Below are 27,232 nucleotides of genomic sequence, written 5' to 3'. Positions count from 1 at the left end.
ACATTGGGAAAGGAGGCAAAATGGAGAAATTTTTCTCACATAAAACAGATACACCAAGAAAAACTTTTATATTGGAGGGGTAAATGGTAGGGGTGATAGCAATGCTTGAACTTTACTCTCATCAGAATTGTTTCAAAGAGGGAAATAACACACACACACACACACACACACACAATTGGGTATAGAAATCTACCTTACCCAATAAGGAAATAGGAGGGGAAGGGGATAAGAGACTGGTGAGACCAGAGTGAAGTGAGGAATGATAAAAGTAAATACAGGCTTGTTCCTTGGAAGGAAAGTTATGGCAAATCTGGATAGCCTACTAAAGAGCAATAGACATCACCTTGCCAAATAAAGGTCCTTACAATCAAAGCTAAGTTTTTTGTTGTTGTTGTTTTTTGTTTTTGTTATTGTTGTTGTTGTTTTTTCCCAGAGACAATGTATGGCTATACTATAAAGAGCTGGACTATAAAGAAAGGTGGAAGTCAAAGAATCAATGCTTTTGAATTATAGTGTTGGAAAAAACTTTTGAGAGCTCCTTGGACAACAAAAAGATCAAATCAGTCAATACTTAAAGAAATTAATTCAGACTGTTCACTGGAAGGTCAAATACTAAAGCTGAAGCTTAAATACTTTGGCCACATAATAAGAAGACAGGGCTCATTGGAAGAGACCCTGATATTGGGAAAGATGGAAGAACAAATGAAAAGGGGATAGCAGAAGATGAGATGGATATATAATATCATGGAAACAATGAACATGAACTTGGCCAGACTTTGAGACAGAGTGCAGTGTAGAGGGGTGTGGCGTGTTCATGAAGTTACAAAGAGTTGGACATGACTGAAGTAAAGAAAAACAAAAATAAGCATGGTTTAAAAAGATATGTACAAAGTCTAAATTATGCCTAAAGGCACCATGGGCAATACAATAAATGACAGTACTCTATGTGCTTGTACTAAATAATATATCTAACTATTTAAAGGAAAAGTTCATTCAATTACAGAGAGAAACAGATAATAGAACTATATTTGAGGAACTCAATGTATCCTTCTCAAATATGTATTAATCTAACAAGAAGACATACAAGCAATAAATTAAGGCTAGAGATAACTCTCTTGCTATTGATGAATGGGACATGGAATCTTTACAAAAAAGTTACCTCAGTGATTGAGTGAATAAAACCTTCCAAAACAGATACAGAAAAGGAGAAATATTAAACATATGTCATACTGACCACAAGATGATAAAATGATAATAAAGACTTGGCAAAGAAGGAATTCAGATTTAATGAAGACTAAGGAATTTAGTCCTAAAGAACTGGTTATTAAAAGAACAAATCATACAAACACTACATTAATTTCATCAAAGAATATGACATCAATGAGACAATATGCCAAAACTTTTTGGCTGCAGTTAAAGTAATCATTGTGGCAAATGTATATCTCTAAACATTTTCATCAATAAACAGATCAATAAATTGAGAATGATATACAAAACCCCATAGAAAACCAACAAATAAAACTTCAATTAAGTACCAAAACTATAGTCTGAAAATCAACAAAAACATTAAAACACTGATGGCAAAAAAAATGAATTTAAAATAAAACTAGTACCTTTTGAAAAAGATAAGCAACCATGATTGGCTAATTATATTCTTAAAAGAGAGGGAAAACCAATTTTGCCAATGTAAAAAAATGGAAAATGAGAATGTCCAACAGGCCAAGAAGAAATACAGGAATTTGTCAGAAACATTATTGCTCAATTATAGACCAACAAAATTGACAACTTAAATAAAATTGATGAATATTTATAAAAATATAAAATACCTAAACTGACATACTGATTAATAGGGAATTTAAATCCTCCAATTTCAGAAAAAAAGAAATAGAGGAAAATATAATTGAACTTCTAAGGAATTTTTTTTTTAATTCAGGACCCAATGAAATTTTAAGGGTATATTCTCCTATATTTCAAAGAACAATTAATTCCAATAGTACTGCGCTGTGTGGAGTATTCAGGGAGCACTAGTACCTCTGGTGTGACGACTTGCCAACCTTTCCAGGTCTTCTCATCTACCTTTGGAGGCCAGCTCAACCCAACTCTCATCTGTGACTCCAAGTTGTAGCAGTCACACTTACTAAACCAACTTAGCAGATGGGTTAAACCAGTCTGAAGGTAGCCAAAGGCCTTAAACCTGTCACTGAGTTAAGGGTATGTCTACCTCAAGCAGGTGAAAAACTGGACTTTAATGACTCAGGAAGAGAAAATAAAGCTGGTGATTTTGTGCAGTTTTACCTCACTTAAATACAGTCATGTGCAAGTCAAGATAACACCCCACAATGTCACTGGTCCTCTCCATAAACTAAGATGAACAACAATTCCATTCTTAAATTATTTGCAAAAATAAAAAAGGGATCCTGCCAAACTCATTTTAGGATACAAATGTAGTCTTCCTACCTGTACCAGGGAGAGTTAAAGCAGAGAAAGAAAACTATAGATCAACATTTCTAAAGAATTTTGACACCGAAATATTGACTATTAGCAGAGAAGCTACAGCCACATATTAAGAAAATAATTTGCTATTATATACTAATTATGTTCACAGTGCTAAATGCCAGGGATACAAAGAAATGCAAATGATAATTACTACTCTTGAAAAGCTCATATAATATAGGTACAGAGGAGGTATAAAGAAACAATGGAGACAGCGCAACAATGCAAAAAAAATCTTTGGCGGCTGCAAACATTTTATATCTACTGAATACTTAGCGAGACATAACTTGGTGGCTAGAATCATACATCAGAAGCTCACTGCCTCTCTTGGATCAACAGTTGATAAGCCCACATACTATATAGACTTCAAAATATCCTAAAAAACTCAACAAATGAACCATACTAAAATCAGACCATTATTACAGACCAAATTGTTTCTAACTTCCCAGATACACCATTGAATTACAAAAACTTCAATTTTTGACAGATATAATCATTCCCCAATACTCATTATATCCAAACTATACAGAACAAAAAGCTTGTAAAATATAGATACTTAGCAGAAGAAACCAAAATCATATGATGACAAAATAAGGTGCTTGTCGTTATGCTATCCTGTCTGCTAATGGAGAGGTACCCAGGATGCTGTCAATGAGTCTAGAGAGAACAGCCTTTCACTCAAATACATTTATGCAATATAAATAGTAGCAGTTGCTGTACCCACCTCTGCAGTGTGTTGAAGACCATTAAATATAAAATAATAGCAGGCTAGAGACTTCTCCCAGTATTGTTTCAATCTGAACACCAAAGATGATGCTGACGATGGTGGCAGCCCAAATGTTCAGTATGCTACGTCCCTGAGAAAGCATTTCATCCACATTATCTCGTATGAGCTTCATAACTACTATATGAGATATGTAAGAGAAGCGCCATTATCACGTTTCTACAGATCTAAAAAAGGTGATCAACTGGCTTACTCAGAATCACACAGCCAGTAAGTTTCAGAGACAAGATTTGAACTGATGTTTTGCTGGCTCCAAATCTAGTCCTCTTAATTAGAAAGTAGAACTTCACAAATAACTTTGAGTTCTTTTCTTTTTTTTAGGGAGAGGGGCTTCCATGGAACCCACATTCAGTCAATTTTCCCCATCTATCTCATGTATAATAACATGACATCTGTAACATCAGAAAAGGGTTACCCAGCATTCCCAAAGGGTCGATCCAAGTGATTTCAGCATGCATTTATCATGGCAGTATTCTATTTTGTCTTTTAAAAAGATACAGACGCTTTGCAAATTGGAAAATCAATTTTCATGCATGTGCTGCATTCTCAATGCAGTAGAGAATGTGAAAGTAACTTATTTTCAGTTTACAAATCACTTTTTTTTCTCCTAGTCCTTAGTATTATAAAACAATTCTATTCTATTTTTAAATTATTATGATTTTATTTCCTCTCCCCCTTCTCAAATTAAAATCACTTTCTGCACAATCACCCTGGGGCGCTATTGCTAACAAAGTTACTCCCATTTTTTAGATGAAGATACTGGGGCTTAGGGAAGGGTATAAGAGTTGTGATTCAAACCTAGGTTTGCTAGAAGGCCAGAGCTTTTTCCTTTTTCCATATATCTAGGTCTTATGCACTGTTTGGTGTAAAGAGAGGCAGAGAAGGCAACTAGCAAAAGCCTGTGATTTTATAGGATTACAGAAAGAAGCTTTGAAATAATCAAAATTTTCACCTTTTTTAGTACCCAAAAGGTTTGTATGAAAATACAAAAGGTTATCTAAGTCTGGCAGGCTTTCCAGATTCTTCTTTTTCTAAGCAGAAAGCTGAGTGTTGAAAGAAATGGATGCTGGACAGTTCAGCTATGATGGAAGAAGGTGGTAAGGGCCAGGACAGGGCCAAGTAGCCCCCACAAGGTAAGTATTGGGGCTAGTGGATAGCTTAGTCCAGTTAATAAAGCAGGGAGTCAGAGGATCTGGCTTCAAATCATGCTCCTACTACTTCCTATGTTACTGCAGGCAAGTCACTAGGCTTGTCTAGACCTCAATTTTTTCATCTGTAAAATGAGGGGGTACGGGGGACCTTGGCATTCTCTTTCTCCTCTAGATCTTGCCGAGATAAATAAAACACTAGACTTTTTGAGGTGCTACCCCTAATGCTTGGCTGTCCTGATGTGGCCATTTCCTAAGGCAGATCCTGGTTTTGGCAGTGGTACTGAAGTCTGCAGAGAAACAACAAAAAGATGCCCAAGTTATTCATGGCTTATACACAGTCCTAAGTATTTATCACAGCCATGCAAAAGTAATTAGTGGGACGCAGGAAGAAATGTTTATTCCACACTTTGCCAACCTCAGTTCTGCATTCTTGAGCAGCAGGGGAGTAAGCTCCAATTTTCATGACCCCTTTTGGGCTGTAATCTTGCTAAATTTCTGAAGCTAAGAAGACTTAGGCCTGGGCCATCAGCCAGCCAGAGAGAGAGCTCTGAGAACAAATTTGAGGAAGAGTAAATGTGAGGGACAAGAACTGAGTCCATTCTTCTGGAGTTTAGGGTGAAATCAGTTTTCCTGGAACAGGAAGGAGATGGAGAAATGGAACCAATGGAATGAATACTCTCATGATCAAGAGTAAAGGTATATGAGTTCAAATCCTAGTCACTAACTCTCTAGGTGACCTTGAGAAAGCACCCTCCCTGCACAATACCCATTTCTTCATTTGTAAAGGATGAGATAACTCCTAGTGTCTCTTCCAAAGCTATGTTTCTATTTCATTTTTGCAGGGGATACATAACAGAGCAATAACTGTGTTTGGAGGAGGGGAGAGGAGTATAATGGTAGAACACAGGGGAGTCTGACTATAGAGATAGCCCTGCCAAAAGAGGGAGGGGCCCATTTACCAAACAGTCAGATAATGGCTAGAGGGGAAGGTGGACTTAGGGGATAGGTATCTTGGCAATAGGCCCCTGGAGGTGGCACAAGGGATGCCAGGATTACAGATTTCAAGCTAAAAGGGAGTTTAGAGATTAAATCTAACATCTTCATTTTATAGATGAGGAAACTGAAGCTCCCAGAGTTTAAGTGACTTGCCCAAATTCATACAATAACAAGAGGCAAGACTTGAAGCTAAGTCTCCCTGACTCCAAGTCCATGGCTCTTCCATTGAATCTCTGAGTGTACACTTTAGACAACATTGAATCTTTTAGGATAGAGGAAGCATGATTCCCTATCCTATTCAAGATGCCATTTGCCCTATGCAGGATATAACTATTTTATATGACCTTTGAAACCCAGTGTCTATGTACAAGTAACCAACTAAATCAAATCACCATTAGGGATTTGGGAGCTACCTCTTGAAAACCCATTACCCAGTCTACTGTTTCTTACATCACCACATTTAAAGTGTGATTTCACAAATATTCTTGGCCTAACTAAGCTAAAAAAGAAACAGGTTACTACAGTACAAAGGACAGTCTGGAATCAGAAAGCTGAGGTTCAGTGGCGGTTCAATTACATGCTAGAGATGTGGCCTCCAATGGGATATAGTGGGAAGCACGCAGAATTTACACCCCACCTTATCTATTCACTAGCTATGAGATAGTGGACAAGTCAATCTCCCCAAATTTCAGTTTTCTTCAGCAATTAAGTAGGGAAAATACTGGAGTAATTTGCTATAAACTTCTTCAGCTCATTTAACAGATGAGGAAAGTAAGGCAGAGTGAAGTGACTTACCTCGGGTCACATAGCTAGTAAGTATCTAGGCCCTGATTTGAACTCAAGTTTTCCTGACTCCAAGCCTGGTGCTCTATCCACTGAGCCATTTACCTGCCTCCACTGTAAATTATTTATATATATATAGTATTAGTTGTATTATCAAATATAGGCCTTTTTTCCTCTAAGTGAGGTCATTAAAGTAACTGCAATTTTCTAATGGTCTGCTCTCTTTGGTCTGTTTAATTCTAGATTCAATTGATTATCTATTTGCATCATCTCTTCCCAATATACATACCGATGGATATGTTCTACAACTTGTCTAACTTGTCAAATGAGTTAATAAATACAAAACACTTTGTTATTTGTTAAAGTACTATGGAAGTTGTTCACTATGTTGTAGCCTGGGCGATAACCATAGAAACTGTTCACTTTGTCATAGTCTGAGCACAGCATTCTTCATTTTCCTGCTCTTTTCTGGATAGATGGTATGGCAAGATTCTTTCGAATTAGCATCACTTGTTGGAGTAAGTCAGGATTTACTTGTTTATGTTGTATCCCATAACTTGTTTCTCTATTTTTCTTCCTTCTAGATTTATATTAACTTTCATCTTTGCTCTAAGAAGCTGGTGGGTTTTCTTTACAGAAAGGGGATTGATGAATGTCTATCACGTTATTAAGAAGTCATTTCTTTTTGGTTAAAATATTATTTATTTTGTTTGGGGGAGATATTTTTCTGTGCTTGTCATTTTGCAAATGTTTATCCTAAGCACGATCATGAATGACCAACTATCTCTTTGAATTGTGGGGCTTGCTTCACTTGGACATTTGATACCAATTCCATAGATTCCTTTCTTTGTCTTTCCTGGGAGAGTTGGCAAACATTCCCTCCATTTAACTGAATCTTCCTTCATTTCTTTTTATCCCTTTTACAGAGAGAATGTCAACCATGATACAATCCACCTCCTTCAGTTCCACATTCTCTCACCAGTCACCAGCCAAGGTTTTAACATTCAGAGTCTCAACAAACAAGGAGAAATCCATGTCATTCACGAATGGATGGCCACACCAAAGATCTGTCATCAAGTGATCAGTCTTAGAGAAGCAGGTCCTTAGGAAGTAGGACTCCTACCTGACAGAACTTGTCACATACATACATACACACACACACACACACACACACACACACACACACACACACAATATACAAATCATTTCAGGCTGATGAGGATATTAGCAACTGGGATAATTGGGCAAGTCCTCTGGTAGAAAGTGATAAAAGGAGCTGCAGATTACCAAAGCCACACATGAGGAACCAAGGTCTTCTAGGTGTAGAGGTCAGTCTCATCAGAGATACAAAAGCAAGAAGCCATAAGACCCTATTGAGTAACAAGAAAGCTAGTTTGGTTGGACCTTATATGAAGAGCAGTCTAATGTATTTTAGGTGATTCAATACTATTATAAGGCCCTGAGAGAGACCAAGCAATTTTGCTTGGATTGGGGCTGGAAGCAATAAAGGAAATCAATGGTCAGAGAGGAGAAGAGAGTGTGTCAAGGCATTCTTCTCCTCCCCAGTGATAAGCTCCACCAATCTGGCACTTTGGGCAACAAAACTATTGCCTAGCTGATCTTATCAGTGCTGAATCAGTCCCCCAAAGCCCAGAAATATTGTCAGAAAAATGTCAGTGATACTTAGTATTAGGAGCCAGGTTCTGTATGGAGTTGTGAAGGCCATAAAGGCCTGCTTACTTCTCAGTTTTTAATTGTTGACACAACTTTTGGGGTAAGAAATCAATTCAGCATGTACTATATGTGACCAGAATACATTTATGGTTTAAAACCTCATGACTCAGGCAAGAAAAATAGCTCCATATATTGGAACGTAACAAACATCACATCTACCTCCTGGCCTTTCAAGGCTATTGATCTGTCCCTCTCATTTTCATTTACTTTGCTGCACACAGAGTTTATAAGAATCAGATACTTTAAAAATGTATCTTTTTCCCTCTTATGGAATAGATGCAGGATGTAAGAGGCTATATTCCTATATCTCAACAGAAGGACTAACAGATGGTTGATTTCACATATCTGATGGTCATAGAGTTAAAAAAAAGATATTAAATCTAAATAGTTTCATGGACAAAATAATTGGTATCTTCTAATACTTCCCAAAGGAACCAAATGAATGGTTATTATTGGAGACTGTGGGCAGAGGGCGCAGAAGATATAAGGGTAAGAAGATGGAATTTTCACTCTTCAGACTTTCATCTCTGCTTTCTCCCTCTTTGAAATGGCCTCAGTTTAATTTTTTTTTGGTTTTAACTATTTAGATTGGACCTGGCCAAAGACTGGGCTCAAACTGGGAGCCCTGAGTAGGCCATTTATTCATCAGAACCTTATTTACATTTCCAGTTTCAGCTGGACCATGTTTGTCTCAACTTCTGGGCTTCCAGCACTGTAAAATCATTGATGCCTTATTAGTGAGAGAAAAATTCCTTGTATTAAAAAATGTATGTGTGAATTTCACAAGTTCCCCATTTCCTACAAGAACTCAAGTTAACTCAATATTTTTAGAGAATGACAGTTGGCTCCATGACCTGGGTCTCACTTAAGCTAACCAATGCTTTCTCCCTCTGGAGCTAAACACAGGACTCCAATTAGTGAATATACTAGTAGATCTTTTCTTTTTAAAGAACTAGAAGTGCTCTACTCCAAGAAAACAACAGAACTAGATCAGCCCTATGAAAAGATTACTAATATCATCAATAATATTCAGGTCATATTATTGTTCTATAAGAAATGACCAGCAGGATGAATACAGAAAGGCCTGGAGAGACTGACATGAACTGACGCTGAATGAAATGAGCAGAACCAGGAGATCATTGTACACGGCAACAAGATTTTACGATTATCCATTCTCATGGATGCGACTCTTTTCAACAGTGAGGGGCTTCAGGCCAGTTCCAATGATCTTGTGATGGGGAGAGCCATCTGTGGGATGGTCTGTGGGAACTGAGTGTGGATCACAACATAATATTTTCATTCTTTTTGTTGTTGTTTGCTGGCCTTTTGTTTTCTTTCTCATTTTTCCCTTTTTGATTTGGTTTTTCTTGTGCAGCAAGATAATTGTATAAATATATATGCTTATATTGGATTTAACATATATTTTTTTACCATGTTTAACACATATTGGACTACTTGTCATCTAGGAGAGGGGGTGAGGAGAAGGGGGAGAAATTGGAACACAAGGTTTTGCAAGGGCTAATGTTAAAAAAAATTATCCATGCCTATGTTTTGAAAATAAAGAGCTTTAATAAGTTTTTAAAAAAATATTCAGATCATGTTATAAATTACTAATATTTGATTTTTTTCATTCTTATCACAGCACCAAAGAAATATAGATAAGGAAGGGAAGGGCACTAGTGATTCATTAATCCAGCTCTACCTACACAAAGCATGAACTTTATCTATGATATTCCTGAGAAGTGGTCAGCTAGAGTCCTCATGAACATCCCACTGAAAGAGAACCACCAATGAGCTGATGAACGATATATGATTCCCTCCTTCCTGCATGCATGTCTGTGCTCCCCCCTACACCCATGCCATTCAATCATTTAATGGCTTGAAAAATTAAGCTTCACCTTACATATTGAACTGAATTCATTTAGTTCTGCAGTTCTCTCATCTATGTTTTGGGCTTTGTCACTTTTGACCCAGGAAGTTCTTTCCCAGAAAAGGGCTCCTGCTGTGCATTTTCACTAGCTTTGTCACATGACAGGCTCTGGGGGTCTGACCTTCAGTGTGCCCATGGGAGTGGAGAAAAGGGGATGGGTGTGAGAGAGATAGGAATGAAAAGATTGAGCAATGAAATGGAAATAGGCAGAGTAAGAGTGAATGAAGCAGGAGGATCTCACTGAGTTTAGTGGAAGGATAGTAGTGCTCTTGCCGGTTATAGAAATGTTTAGAAGAACGTGAAATTTGGGGGAAAGGTAATGAATTCTGTTTTGGACATGTTGAGTTTGCCCTACAGGGGAGCAACGCTGAGATTGCCTATAGGCAGGCATGCCTATTTAAGTGTATGGCTCTGGCCTTCACGGGACTCAGCACTAACTTCTGGGATGACCTTTCTGTCTTGAATTTCATGATTGCTCTAAGGGGCCACATTCACATTCCTCAGTTGCCCCAAACCACATGCTGCCTATTTCTGTGCTTCTAGTATGACAATGCAGTTCATTGCATATGTGGAACATTCATTGAGCTCCACAAGCAGGCAGTCACCCCAGGCTCCATGGCTTCATCTCTGGTTGTTGGTGTCCCACCAGGGGTCCCTCCTGATGACCCCCTCCCTGCCTCATTGTTCACTTCTGATCAAAGTCCTTTATCACAATCAATTTTCTGTTTATAGAAGAAGAAGAATTCTTTCTGTTCTGGGGGACTTGACATGAGCTGGTGTGAGCATTAAGTGGGGGATGGAATGGATGTTGGTTGAAATCTTCAGGGGTATAATCTATTGTCCTTATTGCTTTGAAGCAGCCCCATTGTACAATCTCCTGCCATCCCTACTTGCTACCCCGAGGCCAATATACAAAGAATATTACCCTCATTTGAAATGCAAACATAGAAAATACTGTGCAGCTCTCATTTCCACAGCTTCACAAGATTTTAAGGGTTCTCAAACAACTCTACAAACAGATGAGCCTCCCCACCCCCACCCCCCACACACTATTAAGCATTTAAGGGTGTCCAGGAACAGGGATATGGAAGCTCTGTCTCTCTACTCTGCTGAGATGACAGACTATTTCACAATTATTTTAGGTCTTCATGTGTTCGTATTAAATGAATCAATACCAAGATTGATCCTCCTCCCAGAAGATGGAAAAGACATTATGTGCAACAAACACTGCCCAGAAACTGTGAATCCAGGCTCCTCGAGTTACTTGAGTCCTGATTTAAAATCAACACTAACTCCTCAACCTCACTTATTGTAGACGGTTCAATCATTATGGACTTTGTTAGCTTCTAGATGCTACTAGATTACTTATCGAATATTGTTCGTGGATTTTTCAATGAGAGGTGATAAGTGGTCTTTGGAAAGGAAAAGAGCTTCTGGTGTCGTGCCCATGTGGAACTCAGAGCAGAGAAACGCCTATTAACCAAAACCAAACAAAGCTTGGGAGGGCTACCCCGGGTGTGGGGGATGGGAGAATGTCCAGAAGGCAGCTAATTCAAAGCATGTTTCCTCACCACATACTCATTTTCTTTCATTTCCCTTCAATCAAGCTTAGCTGAAACCACAAGCAACTCAGAGACAAGACTTGAGACATATGAATCAAACCACTGCCACAAACTTGACCATCATTTTACCTCAGACTCCAATGGAGATAGTCCCGAACCCTAACTCAAAAGCTTTGGAAACAGCAGTGGCCAACCCCCCCCTCCCCATTCCCTACCATTCATGCTTTTAATGAGGTCCTTGCAGCCATCATTGAGAAGATCCATCCCTATAAAGAAAGGGCTCATCTTCTTCACTATCACCAGCACAAAACACTGACAAGTGCCTATCAGTGCACGTAAGCCCAAGATTCTTGGGAATATCCTGGATCACAAATAAATAGTAAAGAGTTGGGGGTTTTGTTTTGTTTTTCAGGGAAAATATTAACAATCGGCGGTCATCGGAATGGGGGAGGAATAATTGGTAAAGGCCTTATGTTGGTGGCCCTCACACTGAACACTGGTAGGAGATAGCAATTCTAAGAGTGGAAATAATCTCCTTGAGGGCAAGAGCTCTCCTGCTGTGTATGTACGTCTAACCTTTAGCACAGTGCCTTGAATACATAGGAGCTTCATAAAACAACTGTTGAATTCATTTATTAAGCAAAAGCTGAGTGAATGTTCACTATGTGCAAGACAGTCAACTTGACAATCATATTCCATGGGTTTAATAGAGTGTCTTTGCTGTTTCACCATGCACATAAAGGTTGATGGAATTAACAATTGGTGGCCCTTTGAATGTCAAGCTATTTTGACTTGCTAATGAGCAAGTACAGGTTGTGTAACCAAGGATATCAGTGCTCAATTTCCTTGTTTTAGCATAGCATTCATTCTGTTTGGAAACAGACAAAAGGAAGCCAAGGATATTGAATGCTAAGAAGGTAATTAGATGGCACTAGGAAATCCGCATATTGGCGCATGCCAATCAGCTTCTCTATCTCACTTTGTGCACCAGCCACTTATCTTTCCAGATTGGATACTGGCACTGAGAATAGCTTTTTAACAAATTCTGCACTGAGAATGCTTACTATGATGAGTAGCTCCAAACTTACTGTCATTCCATTTTTCTCTAATATGGGCTACAAAATATTTGAAGAGGAGCTAATATCAACTGTTTAATTTAAATATTTTAATAGAGTTTGTACAGATGTACATTATACACATGTATACAGATGTATAGAAGGACACTACAGCAAAGGGGTGACATTTGTAAGGCAATTTGGGGTTTCCTTCGACAGTTTCCATGGCAATGTCATCATTCTCCTTTGTGTAATCATGCAGCGATTTGATTTTCCATCCAATCTTTTCTTTGTTCTCATTTTGGCAGCTGAGACTGACAGCCAGTGCACTCTTCCCCTATTATTAAGTGGGTGCTAGCATGATTTGGTCTGGATGGGAGGGTGCACAAGAACCTACCTTCAAATATATTTGAAGTTGAGGAAAGGATGGGGATGCAGGGATGAGAAAGAAAGGGGAGAGATCCAGCCACAGTGCCTATATCTCAAGGCCTAATTCATTAATTCAGCCCTCACTAAGTGCCTTCCCCTTAGCTGTCTGTCATTAGCATAATGAAGCATTATTGTTTTCCATGATTTATCAAGCAGAATGACTAGCCTTCTTTATAATTGCAGGACTTTTCTAGGCTTTTCCCCTTTTCAGGCTGAGTCCCAAGAAGTCCCATTATCCCTGGTCCATTTTCACAAGCTGCATCATTACAAGCAGGTTGGTTTCCTGTGGCTATTTTGTAGACTAGATCATTTTCATCCATGATTACTCTCCACCTGTTCTGTCTCACCATTCATTTTCTTTATGTGTCCCAAAAAAACAGCTGGCCTTTCCTGAGGGCTGATGGATACCCTGAAATTATCTACCAGGCCAACATAAAAAGAACAGGAAATGGGAAATGTGGTGTTTCCTGCCCCTGCCCAGGCCCAGTTTGGGGGAGAGGGGAAGGGAGGATTTTCAGAAGCCCAAGGTGTTTCTGGTAGGATATTCATATCCTGGATGCCATAGAGAGCATGGTCAGAGTATGTCTGCCTTCGGGGAATTTCAGTAACATGGGTGTAGCTACTACTTCCTCTTCCTGTTCTGAGGAAGTCTTTCACTGTGGATAAGTCATTTGCACTTACCATATTGTGTACATGGCTTGGCTTCCATACTAGAATGGAATGGAAGCAGCAGAGATCTTAAGTAAGCTTTTTAGAAATACTTTCTGTGAATTTTCTTCTTCCTGTTCTCCAAATCCATAACTTTTGTTTAAGCTTACTTCAACCCTTACCTCATCTAGATATTTCTGTCATTAGGGAACTGATCATGGTTGGGCATCTCTGTGCTCTTAGATTATTTATGAAACATTGCCCAGAGTAGATATCTAAGTCTGAATTGGGGGGGGGGAGGGTGATGAGAAATGTCATTGCTGAGCAGAGGTGAGAGTGTAGACCACGTTGCCTAAACCCCTACCTTATTGCTAGTGACACATATGGTCTTGGTTAAGTCCCTTAACCCCTCTCAGTGCCTTTTCTGTACAAAGGGACAACAAAAGCATCTACCTCACAGATGAAACAATATATGAAAAGCACTTGCAACCCTGAAAGCACGAATATCAACTGTAACAATGAGAGAGAATCTTGCCTTTTCTTTGTATCCTCGGCACACTGTTTTGCAAACAATGAGAATTTAATAAATGCTTTCTAATTCATTCATTCTGATTTCTTTCATAAATGAAGGATAATCCATTCTTCCTCTTCATTTTTCATATATTATTTCTGAGTGGCCTCGGCAGGTCTCCCTACGTTAGATCTCTACAACAAGGAGGTGCCAACAGCTCGCTTAGTTGGGAACAGGTTTCCTACAGGTGCTCCCTGTAGATGTAGAGTAAGAACTCTGCCTCAGCCAGTCAACTGGCATTTATTAAACACTCACTGTGTGCCAAAGCACTGTGCTAAATGCTGAGGATATAAAGAAAGGCAAAAATCAAGTCTCTGCTATCCAAGTTTACATTCTAACCACCAGCAAATAGGGATGTACCAACATGTTCTACACAGAGTAAATTGAAGGCAATCTTCCAGGGGAAGGTTTTAGCCTTGCAGGGGCTTTGTGGGTGGGCGGAGAGTGGGACCTGAGCTCAGTCTAGAGGCAGCACCTACCAGGCACCAGGATTCTGTAGTTTATCCTTACTCCAACCCATCCTCCAGAGCTGCCATACATAGTTTTCCAAAAGGGAGGATAGAAGCACATTACCCTCTCCTCCTAAGCTCCAAGTGCTCCCTATGTTCTTTTGAATTGACTATAAATTCTGACATTTTGTGCTTTTCACAATCTAGTCCCTACTGTGTCTAGAGTGCTCAGGGAGGACTAGCACCTCTGGTGGGAGGGCTGCTGAGCCCTTTTCAGGGCTGCTCATCTATCTTTCACTACCTTTTCACCAAGCTCTCCTCTGTGACTCTAAAAAGATTATAGGATGTGCAGGGGTCACATCTCAGTGAAACCATCTTGGCAAACATGTTGAGGGTAACTGACAGGCCTTAAATCCCTTGGTGAGTTAGGGGGTGTCTACACCAAGCCTGTGAAGACTTCCTCTGGCAGAGTGGGCGGATGAGAACAATTTGTTCCAACAGCCACAAAGGCTGCTGAAGTGGACACTGTGGAGCGTTTAGAGCTTGGTCAGGTACCGAAGATGCCAAGGTCATCCAGTGAGAACTGCAACCAATCATCTTGACTTTTGTCTTGCCTCTAGAATTCAATGACTCCAGAAGAAATAGTGAGGCTGACAATTCTGGGCCTCACTTCCATCCAATTCACGCCCAAGTCAAGACATCGCCCATGAAGTCACTGATGTCACTGATCCCCTTCAAACATTCTAACCCACTAGCTATTCTTTAGAGATAATAATTCCTCTCTATAAAAATTCATTTCTATAAATTGATGACAATGGTCTACACATGAACTGAGGCTGCCTGATGAAAATGCCTGAAGGAATAGGTAAACTCTCACAGATAACTACAGACTTGCAGTTTGGAAGGAACCTTACTCGGCCTTTGCTTAAAGACTTCCAGAGAAGAAGAGCCTTCCACCTGCAGGTCTTTGCACTCACACAAAGCTGAAATTTACTTCTTATGTTAAAATGTTCTCAATTCTACCCTTTGGGGACAAATCAAAGAAATCTAAACTTTATTCTATGACGCAGCTTTTGAATATAAACACATACCTTGGGAGTTTTCTCTTCTCCAGGCACAAAATCCCCAGTTACTTCAACGGATCCTGACGTATCAAGGTCCTTCGCCATGCTGGTTGCCCTTTTCTCGATGCCATCGAGCTTATCGATGTTCTACAATATGGCACCCATATCTGCATCCAGTATTCCAAATGAAGCCTGATGAGAACAAAGTACAAGAAGGCTCTCATCTCTATTCCTAGAAACTCTGCCCCTCTTAATGTAGCCTAAGGTGATCTGGCCAGCAGATCACATGGCAAGTCCCACTGAGCTTATGCTTCACTGCTATTCCCAGACCTCTTGCAGATAAATTGCAGTCTAACCATGCCTTTTTCCATCTCATACTTGTAGAGGCAACTTTTTGCACTTAAATTTAAAACTTTATACTCATCCCTCCTGCTCTAGACACTCATGGCCTGATTGGGTCTTTTTTTTTTTTTTTTTTTTTTTAATTTATTTTTATTTTATTTTATAATTATAACATTTTTTGACAATACATATGCATGGGTAATTTTTTATAACATTATCCCTTGCACTTACTTCTATTCAGATTTTTTCCCTTCCTCCCCCAAACCCCTCCCCCAGATGGCAAGCAGTCTTATATATGTTAAATATATTACAGTATAATTTAGATACAATATATGTGTGTAGAACCGAATTTTTTGTTGCACAGGAAGAATTGGATTCAGAAGGTAAAAATAACAGTTTACATTCATTTCCCATTGTTCCTTTTCTGGATGTAGCTGGTTCTTTCCATCATTAATCAATTGGAATTGGATTAGCTCTTCTCTATGTTGAAGAAATCCACTTCCATCAGCATACATCCTCGTACAGTATCATTGTTGAAGTGTATAATGATCTTCTGGTTCTGCTCGTTTCACTCAGCATCAGTTGATGTAAGTCTCTCCAAGCCTCTCTATATTTCTCCTGTTGGTCATTTCTTATAGAACAATAATATTCCATAACATTCATATACCATAGTTTACCCAACCATTCTCCAATTGATGGACATCCATTCATCTTCCAGCTTCTAGCCACTATGAAAAGGGCTGCCACAAACATTTTGGCACATACAGGACCCTTTCCCTTCTCTAGTAGTTCCTTGGGGTATAAGCCCAGTAGTAGTATGGCTGGGTCAAAGGGTATGCACATTTTGATAACTTTTTGGGCATAATTCCAGATTGCTCTCCAGAATGGTTGGATTCTTTCACAACTCCACCAACAATGCATCAGTGTCCCAGTTTTCCCACAGCCCCTCCAACATTCATCGTTATTTGTTCCTGTCATCTTAGCCAATCTGACAGGTGTGTAATGATACCTCAGAGTTGTCTTAATTTGCATTTCTCTGATCAATAGTGATTTGGAACACTCTTTCATATGAGTGGAAATAGTTTTAATTTCATCATCTGAAAATTGTCTGTTCATATCCTTTGACCATTTATCAATTGGAGAATGGCTTGATTTCTTATAGATTAAAGTCAATTCTCTGTATATTTTGGAGATGAGGCCTTTATCAGAACCTTTAACTGTAAAAATTTTTTCCCAATTTGTTACTTCCCTTCTAATCTTGTTTGCATTAGTTTTGTTTGTGCAGAAACTTTTTAATTTGGTGTAATCAAAATGTTCTATTTTGTGATCAATAATGGTCTCTAGTTCTCCCTTGGACACAAACTCCTTCCTCCTCCACAAGTCTGAGAGGTGAACCATCCCATGTTCCTCCAATTTATTTATGATTTCGTTCTTTATGCCTAAATCTTGGACCCATTTTGATCTAATCTTAGTATGTGGTGTTAAATGTGGGTCCATGCCTAGTTTCTGCCATACTAATTTCCAGTTTTCCCAGCAGTTTTTGTCAAATAATGAATTTTTATCCCAAAATTTGGGATCTTTGGGTTTGTCAAAGATTAGATTGCTATTTTTATTCACTATCTTGTCCTGTGAACCTAACCTATGCCACTGATCAACTAGTCTATTTCTTAGCCAATACCAAATGGTTTTGGTGACTGTTGCTTTATAATATAGCTTTAAATCAGGTACACTTAGACCACCTTCCTCTGACTTTTTTTTCATTAGTTCCCTTGCAATTCTCGACCTTTTATTCTTCCATATGAATTTTGTTGTTATTTTTTCTAGGTCATTAAAATAGTTTCTTGGGAGTCTGATTGGTATAGCACTAAATAAATAGATTAGTTTGGGGAGTATTGTCATCTTTATTATATTCGCTCGGCCTATCCAAGAACATTGAATGTCTTTCCAATTATTTAAATCTGACTTTATTTTTGTGGCAAGTGTTTTGTAATTTTGCTCATATAATTCCTGACTCTCCTTTGGTAGATATATTCCCAAATATTTGATACTATCGACTGTTATTTTGAATGGAATTTCTCTTTGTATCTCTTGCTGTTGGATTGTGTTGGTAATGTATAAAAATCCTGAGGATTTATGTGGATTTATTTTGTATCCTGCGACTTTGCTAAAATTCTGAATTATTTCTGATAGCTTTTTAGCAGAGTCTTTGGGGTTCTCTAAGTATACCATCATGTCATCTGCGAAAAGTGACAATTTGATTTCTTCATTTCCTACTCTAATTCCTTGGATCTCTTTCTCGGCTCTTATTGCCAAGGCTAGAGTTTCTAGTACTATATTGAATAGTAATGGTGATAGTGGGCAACCTTGTTTCACTCCTGATCTAACAGGGAAAGGTTCTAGTTTATCACCATTACATATGATGTTTACTGAAGGTTTTAAATATATGCTCCTTATTATTTTAAGGAATAGTCCATTTATTCCTATACTCTCAAGCGTTTTTAGTAGGAATGGATGTTGGATTTTATCAAATGCCTTTTCTGCATCTATTGAGATGATCATATGGTTTTTATTAATTTGATTATTAATATGGTCAATTATACTAATAGTTTTCCTAATATTAAACCAGCCCTGCATTCCTGGTATAAATCCCACTTGGTCATAGTGTATTATTCTGGGGATGATTTTCTGAAGTCTATTTGCTAATATCTTATTTAAGATTTTAGCATCAATATTCATTAAGGAAATTGGTCTATAGTTTTCTTTCTCAGTTTTCGATCTACCTGGTTTAAGTATCAGTACCATGTCTGTGTCATAGAAGGAATTTGGTAGGACTCCTTCAATCCCTATTTTTTCAAATAGTTTACATAGCATTGGAGTTAGTTGTTCTTTAAATGTTTGGTAGAATTCACCTGTAAATCCATCTGGTCCTGGGGACTTTTTCTTAGGAAGTTGGTTAATAGCTTGGTCTATTTCTTTTTCTGAGATGGGACTATTTAGACTACTTACTTCTTCCTCTGTTAATCTGGGCAAGCTATATTTTTGAAGGTATTCTTCCATTTCATTTAAGTTATCAAATTTATCGGCATAAAGTTGAGCAAAGTAGCTCCTAACTATTGTTCTAATTTCCTCTTCATTAGTGGTGAGTTCACCCTTTTCATTTTCAAGACTATCAATTTGCTTTTTCTCTTTCCTTTTTTTAATCAGGTTTACTAAGGGTTTGTCTATTTTGTTGGTTTTTTCATAAAACCAACTCTTAGTTTTATTAATTAATTCAATAGTTTTTTTACTTTCAATTTTATTAATCTCACCTTTTATTTTTTGAATTTCAAGTTTTGTGTTTGTCTGGGGGTTTTTAATTTGTTCCTTTTCTAGCAATTTTAGTTGTAAACCCAATTCGTTGGCCCTCTCTTTCTCTATTTTATGCAAGTAGGCCTGTAGAGATATAAAACTTCCCCTAATTACTGCTTTGGCTGTATCCCACACATTTTGGTATGATGTCTCATTATTGTCATTTTCTTGGGTGAAGTTATTAATTATGTCTATGATTTGCTGTTTTACCCAATCATTCTTTAGTATAAGATTATTTAGTTTCCAATTATTTTTTGGTCTATTTTCCCCTGGCTTTTTATTAAATGTTATTTTGATTGCATTATGGTCTGAAAAGGATGCATTTACTATTTCTGCCTTACTGCATTTGATTTTGAGGTTTTTATGCCCTAGTATATGATCAATTTTTGTATAGGTTCCATGAACTGCTGAGAAGAAAGTATATTCCTTTCTGTCTCCATTTAGCTTTCGCCAAAGATCTATCATATCAAACTTTTCTAGTATTCTATTTACCTCTTTGACTTCTTTCTTATTTATTTTGTGGTTTGATTTATCTAATTCTGATAGTGCAAGGTTGAGATCTCCCGCTATTATAGTTTTGCTATCTATTTCCTCTTGCAGCTCTCTTAATTTCTCTTTTAAGAATTTAGATGCTGCACCACTTGGTGCATACATGTTTAATATTGATACGGCTTCACTATTGATGCTTCCCTTTAGCAGGATATAATGCCCTTCCTTATCTCTTTTAATTAGATCAATTTTTGTTTTTGCTTGATCTGAGATGAGGATGGCTACTCCTGCTTTTTTGGTTTTGCCTGAAGCATAATAGATTCTGCTCCACCCTTTTACTTTTAGTTTGAATGTCTCATCCTGTTTCAGGTGTGTTTCCTGTAAACAACATATAGTAGGATTCTGGCTTTTAATCCAGTCTGCTAACTGCTTCCTCTTTATGAGGCAGTTTGCCCCATTCACATTTATGGTTAGAAGGACTAATTCTATATTGCTTGCCATCCTATTAACCCCTGCTTATGCTTTTCCCCTTTCCTTCCCTTTTACCCTCCTATCCAGTATTAAACTGGTAAACACCACTTGCTTTTCACAGCCCTCCCTTTTTAGGATCCCTCCCCCACCTTAAAGATCCTCCCCTTATTTTATCCCTTTTCCTCGAAATTACTGTATTCCCTTCCCCTTAGCTTACTCCTTCCCTTTCACTTTTCAATGAAGTGGAAGAAGTTTCACCATAAATCGAATATGTCTATTGATACACGCTATGTTCATCTCCCTCCTTTCTTTCTCTCAGATATAATAGGTTACCTTTGCCTCTTCATGAGATGTAGTACCACCACTTTATACTTTTTTATGATATAATCTCCTTTCCACCTCTAGTTTCTAAGACAAATTGTACATATGTTCTTTGCATATTTTTTTGACAGAAGTATAGTTCTCAAGATTTCTTTTTACCTTTTTTAGAAGTCTCTTGAGTTCTGTATTTGAAGATCAAACCTTTTATGTAGGTCTGGCTTTTTCATCAAAAATAGATGGAATTCATTTATTTCGTTAAATGTCCATCTTCTTCCCTGGAAAATGATGCTCATTCTTGCTGGGTAAGTCACTCTTGGCTGCATACCAAGTTCCTTAGCCTTTCGGAATATCATGTTCCAGGCCCTGCGTTCTTTTAATGTGGACGCTGCTAGATCCTGTGTTATCCTTATTGTGGATCCTCCATATCTGAATTGTTTTTTTCTAGCAGCTTCCAATATCTTTTCCTTTGTCTGATGGTTCTTGAACTTGGCCACTATATTTCTTGGCGTTTTGATTTTAGGGTCCCTTTCAGTAGGTGATCGATGAATTTTCTCAATGTCTATTTTACCCTCTGTTTCCAAAACGTCTGGGCAGTTCTCTTTGATAATTTCCTCGAAAATGGTGTCCAAGCTCTTTTTTTCCTCCCATTTTTCAGGGAGTCCGATTATTCTCAAATTGTCTCTCCTGGATCTGTTTTCCAGGTCTGTTGTCTTTCTGGTAAGGTACTTGACAGTCTTTTCAATTGTCTCATTTCTCTGGTTTTGCTTGACTCCCTCTTGGTTTCTCCTTGAGTCATTCATTTCTACTTGTTCCAGTCTAATTTTCAATGATGTATTTTCTTCACTCACTTTTTTTATATCTCTTTGTAATTGTCCAATTGAGTTTTTATCTTCTATGGAATTTTTTTCCATTGTATTTTTTAGAGAGCTGATTTCTTTTTCCAGCTCTCTAATCCTGTTTTCCTTGGAGTTGTTTACCTTTTCCAGCTCACTAATCTTGTTTCTCAATGATTTGATTTCTTTATCCATTCTGTCTTTGAATGCATGGGATGACTTCTCCAGGCTCTCTTGCCAAGCTTCCCTTTCCTTTTCCCATTTCTCTTCCAGCTCTCTTGTGAGAGCCTTTTTGATTTCCTCTATGAGGTTCTTTTGTATTGAGGAGCAGCTTATATCCCTCCCAGGGGATACATCTGGGGACATTCTGTTCCTAGTCTCTTCAGCATTTGAAGTCTGCTCCCTCTCCACACAGAAGCTGTCAATGGTTAGAGCCCTTTTGAATTTTTTGTTCATTTTGTCAGAGTAGGAATCAAAGAAAACAAACTGACAAGAGAAACAATTGGTCTGTTTTGCGGGGGATAGGGCTGGATGGTATTAATGGGCTTCCTCTACAGACTGGGGGTAGGGCAGCAGAGAGCCACTAACAGAACAGCAATGACTGTACTGAGTCTGCGCTCTGAGGCTCCGAGAGCGCACCGAGTCAGTCCAGGTGGGGGTTGGGGGTGGCCGGGCTCTGAGAGATGCTGGCTTTCTGGGGTTTTAATCTTCACCTCCAGTGTTTACACCCTCTCCACTGCTCCTGGCTTGCTGCCAAGACGGAGCATCCACACTGGGGCAAAAGCCCTTTCACAAAAACGACAGAGATCACACCCCTCCCCCTCCGGTCTGAGCTGTGTGAGCTGCCTGTCTTGCTCTGGCTGTCTGCCCTCAGTCTGCGCCCAGTCTGATTGACCCTCCCCCGAACAAACACAGACCTTTTCTGGCGACTTTCAAGGATGTCTTCTCTTGGTGATAATTTGTGGATTTCTTTCTGGGTCAAGCATTAAGTCAGAGGCTTGTCATGAAGTAAGTTCTGAGAGAAAACGAGGAGCTCAAGCAGCTGTCTGCCTCCACGCCGCCATCTTGGCCGGAAGTCCCTGATTGGGTCTTGACTTGGTCATTCCCTGGGCTTCCTCTTCTTTCCAATTTGTTGTTATCTACACATGTTGAGCATCTCTACTGACAGCCTTCTAAACCTCAGAGGTACCTCCATTATCACACCAAAGTATCAGAGGAGGACTTTGGGGGAGATTGCTTCCATGAGGTCATGCAGTGAGTGAGAAGCAGATGACTTGGTGGCTGGGAAATGCCACAGGTTTTATCCTCAGGTCATCCTCAGCTCATGACTTATAAGAAGAGATCCAAGAGACCACCTGGTCTGTACACTTTCTTTTACTGCACAGGAAGAGTGCTCAATTTTGAAAGGAAACAGAACATCCCCTTCCTCTTTAGGGGCACTCACTAGTGAAGGGATAGAAATGGATGCTTCCTCCAACCCACTATTTGCAGAGTGCCCAGAAGTCCATAAAAGGTGAGCATTTGGCTTTCCTGACTCCTTTACAATTAACACAGTCTTCAAATCACAGAATTCCAAACAGGGCACCCCAGACAACCATATATATCCAATATGGGAGTTTAAATGGAACCTCTGAGGCCTATTTTTTCCCCGGAAAAGTGCATATGTCGCTCTTATTCAACAACAGAATGTTTCAATAACTTATTTAAATATCAATCTGTTAACAATATGTCACATCACTTCTTATCTTAATGTTCTACCTGAAGGGGGAGCTTTTTCTGCCAACTCTTTAATAGGACTAGGACACACACACACACACACACACACACACACACACACACACACACACACACACACTGCAAGTGATTCATTCCAACGTAGTCAGTGAAGCATAGTGGAGAGAGGGCAAAACCTGAGTTCAAGTTTCACCTCTAACACATCCTCACTATGTGATCCAGATCACTCTCCATGACCATCAGATACAGAGGATTTACTACTGGGCAGCAGTAAAGGAACTTTCCATATGAGTATTTTCCATATTGATGAAATCATAGTTTCTGGGCTTTATGTGTACTCCAGCTATAGAATCAAAGGATGGAGGTTTGCATCTTGGCTCCCTGTGTGATCTTAGGCAAGCCTCTTCCCTTCTCTGAGCCTCGGTTTCCCCTTTTCTAAATGTAAATGGGTCTTAATTTCTGAGGTCCATTCCAGCACTACATCTTTGCACCTGGGGTATTATGTATAGACAGATGTGACTGAAGTTTTATTTTATAACATTCTACCTCCTTTATCTGCACAGCACTTTAAACTTTGTTTTCAAAACCTCTTTTGCATGCAATATGTCATTTAATCATCATTCCCATCTGTCCCTCTCCTTCATATGGTCATCGCCTGAGTTTGGCTTCTCATTACCTCTCATCTGGACCACTGCAATCCCCTCTTAATTGGTCTCCCTGCTTCCATGCTCTTTCCTCTACAATTCATTCTTCTCACAACTGCCAAAAAAATCCCCTTTAAAAAACCCAGGAATATTCAGGAGCACCTGGATATCTCTAAGATGAAATACATATTCTCCTGTTTGGCACTTGTCATCTATCTCTAATCTCCAATTTCAGACATATTCCTCTTTTTTTCCTTTATTTTTTTATATTTAAAATTTTATTTTTTAATAAAAGCTTTTTATTTTTAAAACATATGCATAGATAATTTTCAACATTTACCTTTGCAAAACCTTATGCTCCCAATTTTTTTCCTTCTCTTCTCCCCAGCCTGTCTCCTAGACCACAAGTAATCCAATGCATGTTAAACATGTGCAGTTCTTCTAGACACATTTCTACAAGTATCATGCTGTACAAGAAAAATCAGATCAAAAAGAAGAAAAAGGAGAAAGAAAACAAAAAGCAAATGAAGAACAACAAAAAGGGTGAAAATGTTGTTTTGGTCCACACTCAGTTTCCACAGGCCTCTCTCTGGGTGCAGATGGTTCTCTTCATCACAAGATCATTGGAACTGGCTTGAATCAGCTCACTGTTGAAAAGAGCAACATCAGACATATTTCTCATTACTCTACTTTACAAACATATTTTTCCTGCCAAAAGAGTTGACTTTTAGTTCTCAAACTCAGCATTTCAGCTCTTTCTCCCATCTTTGCTTGGGCTATCCCTCAAGCCTGCAATCGACTTCTTTCTGGCTTCTACCTGATAGAATCCTTAGCTTCCTCCAAGGTTCAGCTTTTCTGGGAAGCCTTTCTTTGTCTCCCCACTACCCATCCCCAAATATAAGTATTTTCTTTCTTCACATATGACCTTTTTCCAGTGTCCATTTTGAGGGGAAGGACCATGTTGTGTTTTGCTGTGGATGCTCAGGTCCTAGTCTAGTGATAGAGTCATGGACCCAGGCTCAGCAAGAACTGAAATTTGAACCCCACCTCTGTTGCTCACTGTGTGGCTACGGGAAGGTCACCTGATCTCCCTGATGTGCCAGGTGGGCTGCACATCGTAAATGCTTAACTAATACTTCTTAAGTGATTATTTCAATACATATTGCATGCCCTCAGTAGAATGCAATCTATTGTTTCTGCCTTATCTTCATATCCCCAGTATCTTATACGAGATCAATGAAATTGGAAGAGTAATCTTAGGAATCAAGGTGAACTGGGAACAGATCCTGCATCTTACATTAATTATCTGCATGACCCTGGGTAAGTCACTTAGTCTCAATCAGCATCAGTTTTCTCATCTGTCTGTAAAATGACTGGGGTAAGCATCATTTGATCAATAAAAAATTATCAAGCACCTACTATGTGCCAGGTACTAAATAACATCAAATGCATTATGAACATAGAAATCTGGTATAATCAGTGTCACACAAATACCACCGCTACGGACCATCAAGTCCACAAGAACAGGCCCGAGTCTTAGCTTGATATTGTATCCTCCTCTCAGTGCTCAGCTTAGCTTCCTGCCAATGGTAGGCAATGAACAAGTGGGTGTTGAGTTAAATTGACTAGTTTCTCTATGTTGGTCAACAGCACCTACTATGTGCCAGGCACCGTGCTAAATGCTGGGGCTCCAAAGACAGGCGAAAGACAGTTCCTGTTCACATGAACTCCCATTCGAACATGGGAGACAACATGCCAATAACCAGCTATAAAAATGATGTATTCAGGTGAAAGTGGAATGAGGGAAGGCACTAAGATTAAAGCAAATGAGGAAAAGCTCCTTGTAGAAGAGGGGATTTTTTTTTTCTTTTTCTTTTTTCTGAGACTGGGGTTAAGTGACTTGCCCAGGGTCACACAGCTAGGAAGTGTTAAGTGTCTGAGACTAGAGTTGAACTCTGGTCCTCCGGAATTCAGGGCTGGTGCTCTATCCACTGAGCCACCTAGCTGCCCCCTAGAAGAGGGGATTTTAAGTGAGATTTCAGGGAAGCCCAGGAGGCAGAGAGAAGGAGGGAGAGAATTCTAGGCATGGGGCGCAGCGAGTGAAACCACCCAGAGACTAGAGATGGAATCTCAGGAGGCCAGTTTCACTGGATCATAAAGAATATAAAGGGGAATAAGGCTTATGACTAGCAAAGTGGGAGGGGGAGAAAGACGAGGTTAGGAATGGCTCCAAATGCTAAATATAAGACTTTACATTTGATCCCAGAAGTGAGAGAGAACCAAGGGAGTTTACCGAATTGGGTGGAGCAGAGCGGAGAGTGACATGGACAAATCTGTGCTTTAGGAAGATCTGAGTGGAGAGAGACCTGTGGCGGTCAGCCACAAGAGCAGCTGTTTCCATAGCCCAACGTGAAATGATGAAGGCCTCCATGTGGGTGTCAGAGGAGAGAGAAGGAGACATGGAGGAGAAATAGGGAAATTCCTCTCTAATACAATTGACAACACTTGGCAACAGAATGGCTACGGGGAGGATGAGAGAGAGCCAAGAGTAGGGACTGGAAGTGGGAGGGCCTGAGAGAATCGGAAAAAGATAATGAGTTCAGTTTTGGACTTGTTGAGTTGAATACTCCCAGAGACGTGTCCTTTGAGATGTCGAAGGCTCAGTTAGAGATGGATTCTGGAGGTCAGCCGAGAGGCGAGGGCCACGTAACTACTTCTGGGGATCATCAGCATAAAGGACAACTGAATCCATGGGAACTGATGAGATCAGCACATGAGATGGGAGAGAGGGAGAAGAGAAAAGAGCCCAGGACAGAGCCCTGGGGGACACCCACAGCTTGCAGGTACAATGTGGCTAAAGATCCCGCAAAGGAGACCAAGGAACAGGCATACAAATGGAAGGAGAACTAGGATGGAGTGCATTATGAAAATCTGGAGAGAAAGGTACCAAGAAGAAGGGGAGCCATAGTGTCAAAAGCTGCAGGGAGGTTAAGAAGAGTGAGGATTGAGAAAAGACCATTGGAGTTGGAGATTACAAGATCGTTAATACCACTTGTAACTCTTCCCTTTTCTATATTTATTCATTAAGACTTCTTTTCTACCAGGTTGCCCTCCAGCCTGCCTTCCAGGCTCCACAGTCCCACTCTCCTTCCGTTGTCACCTGGCCACCAACACTCACCAGACCCCAAAGGAAATAAGCCAGTGCTGCTAGGGAATCAAATGACTTTCCTTTTCCATTTTGCACCAACCACATACATAAATGGAATACAAACAGTAAGCAAGCTATGTGCTAATAGGCCCATCTTACAGGTGAAGAAACTGAGGCTTTGAGAGGTTAAATAACTTGTGTGGGCCTCCCATAAACTAGTGGCTGTGACTTAAATTCAGATTTCCTTCCTGCA

General features: G+C 39.3%; 1 long non-coding RNA gene across 1 annotated transcript in view; it reads right to left on the bottom strand.

The window, feature by feature from the left end:
• Window positions 1-27,232, bottom strand: part of LOC141549235 (uncharacterized) — a 255,425-nt gene that overhangs the window by 51,918 nt on the left and 176,275 nt on the right. The window contains exons 4-5 of the long non-coding RNA XR_012484292.1: window positions 24,172-24,478; window positions 15,677-15,841 (exon numbers count right to left, since the gene is read on the bottom strand). This is a non-coding gene — a long non-coding RNA (uncharacterized LOC141549235). The remainder of the gene's footprint in view (window positions 1-15,676; window positions 15,842-24,171; window positions 24,479-27,232) is intronic.

Source organism: Sminthopsis crassicaudata, chromosome X (genome assembly GCF_048593235.1).
Source record: "Sminthopsis crassicaudata isolate SCR6 chromosome X, ASM4859323v1, whole genome shotgun sequence".
NCBI classification, from domain to species: Eukaryota; Metazoa; Chordata; class Mammalia; order Dasyuromorphia; family Dasyuridae; genus Sminthopsis; species Sminthopsis crassicaudata.
Note: the sequence above shows the minus strand (reverse complement) of the source record. Positions and strands in the feature narration are given on the sequence as shown.